Here is a 2,380-nt window from a genome sequence, read left to right on the forward strand (position 1 = left end):
CTATTCAGCCAGCTCTGGTCCCGACTTATCGGTAGTTTGGGGACTGCATGCACATTGCCGATACCTCAGAAACTCTTTCTCCATGGTGAGGTAGAAGATGGGGTGGAGGCAGCTGCTGAAATATGTCAGGACACAAGCCAAAGCGCTTCCTATGTCCAGAAGAGGTGGAGGGCACGTCACTGATATCAGAAGGAAGGAGAAGACGTGATGCGGCAGCCAGCAGAGGAAAAAGGTCGGGATCAAGCCGAGAAGGATCTTGAGGGGCTTGGTGGACTGGATCAGCCTGTTCCTTCTCAGCTTGGCAGCTAGAACAATGTAGAAGGTTGGGATCAAAATCAGGGCTAGTTGGATCAGAAACCTGACCAGGAACTGGATCACTAAGGCGGCCTTCACCCTCCCTTCATCCAGTCAGAAATACATGCTGGTGCAGGCAGGTCAGAGGAGGGATTCCCGGAGATCACTGAACTGAGAGCTGAACCCAAGAGACGGGACCCATGCACCCAGAACCACCTCGAAACTGGGGGGGGGGCATGCGGTGGTTCCGGGCCCACTCAGGACGTGCCACGAGGATGCATCGATCGACACTGAGGGCCTTTAGGAGGAAGGTACTGGAGAACATGTGTAGGGAGGTGATGGTGCTGCTCAGCCTCCAGGGGCAGTATAAGTCCAGGCTGATGATGGAGCTGAATCTGAGGGGCAGGAAGATGACAAAGATTAAATCGGCCACGGCCTGGTTCAGGAACCACACGGCACTGGCCATCCTCTCCACACAGCAGCCGGTGAAGAAGACCACACCTCAAGTATCAGAGAGATGATTAGGAACACCATTCTCAGAGGTGTTGCAGTCACACTATCCCCTCCTTTGTGTTAGGGCGTGGTTGGAAGGAAGAGCAATGAAAAGGGCTCCTTGTAAGCCAATGGCACCAATGGTTCAAAGATCTTTGGAGCATAGAGCTAGAGGGTTAGAAGGGGACTGCAAGGGTCATCTCGTCTAACCCCCTGCCAAGATGCAGGACTTGTTGTGTCTATTCTCTGCCCAAACATTTTTTGTTTTTACATAATATAATTTGTTTCACTAAACCAAATATTTAAAAATCCCACGTTTGCTTCTTGCTGAAAAGTTATATTTCCAGGTAATGGGAGGTGGACAGTTGGGTGTCCTGGATGAAGAGCCAGAGCCAGAGATTTGACAGAAGCCTCAAATAATCTTCTTGCTGTTAGTTGCCCGAAGGAGCTGGTTATTCCCGCCTTTGTTAATATATATATATATATATATATATATATATATATATATCAATGATCATTTCCCCCCCCCTTTTTTTTTCAAATAATGGAATTTTTGAAAGTGATTCTTCTTCCCCTCCCCCCTTCATTTTGAAGTGCAGTTTTTGTGTGTTTTAGGTCATTTTGGGGGGATGAGTTAGTGGAACAGAAAGAATCCCCATGAAAGAACCCCCGTATGGAAACAGTGACTACGACAAAAAAGCCACCTGGTTAAAAAAAAAAAAAAAGAGGAAGAAGTGACCAGTAACAAGTCAAAAGATTTTTTCTTTAAAGGAAGGATATTGCAAGAGTCTATTGTAGTGGACAGACGTGGAGTCAGGACTCCTGGGTTGCATCCCAGACTCTGCCACTGAACTGTTTGGGTAGATTGGACAAGTCACGTCATGGCCCCGTGACTCAGTTTCCCCTCCAAACATTTCTCTGTTTAACTTTAGAGTGTGAGCTCGCTGTGGCCAGGCCTGTTTCTCCCTGTGGGGCTGTGCACTGCCTGGTGTGATGGGACCCACGAGCTCAGTCAGGGTCTGTGTAGCACCCAGGGTGATGGGGCCCTTGACCTCTGACAACAAGACCCACATATAATTTCAACCAGCTCTATCCAGAGCAGATGAGGGGAGGGGATGGGGGCAGCAGTGAGGGGGTGAGAATGAGATCCAGTGGGGCACTTGGTGGGTTTACCTAATTTCCTTACCCATGTCTTGGGGGACGCAGCCTCTCAGAGTCGACCTCCATTCCAGGTCCCCAATGTGACACCTGCAGCTTGTCCAGACTGGCTCAACCCGGAGCAGGGAACTGTTCATGTTGGGGCATATCTGCGGGGCGGGGTGGGGAGAAGATCACAGGATGTGGCTGGATCCATGTCTGCAAAGCCTGGAAGGACTCTGGGGCCCACTGCTACATACAGATGAACCACAAGCTGCCCCGCCTTGCTGGGGCCTAGCAAGGTGTCTGCATTCGGCTGTTCACATCTTGGGGCAGGAGGGCAGGGCACCGGGTGTGGTCCCAAGAGCAGAGATGGCAGCTGGGACTCTGCCCTCCAGTCCTTCCTTGCTGGGGAAAGCCAACAGAGCCCCGTTGGGACTCGGATGTGTGAGATACT

At 50.7% G+C, this 2,380-nt stretch overlaps 1 pseudogene; it reads right to left on the minus strand.

The window, feature by feature from the left end:
- Positions 1–1,976, minus strand: LOC135892569 (chemerin-like receptor 1; annotated as a pseudogene).
- Between the last annotated feature and the right edge of the window lie 404 nt (positions 1,977–2,380).

Source organism: Emys orbicularis, chromosome 20, assembly GCF_028017835.1.
Source record: "Emys orbicularis isolate rEmyOrb1 chromosome 20, rEmyOrb1.hap1, whole genome shotgun sequence".
Taxonomy (NCBI): Eukaryota; Metazoa; Chordata; order Testudines; family Emydidae; genus Emys; species Emys orbicularis.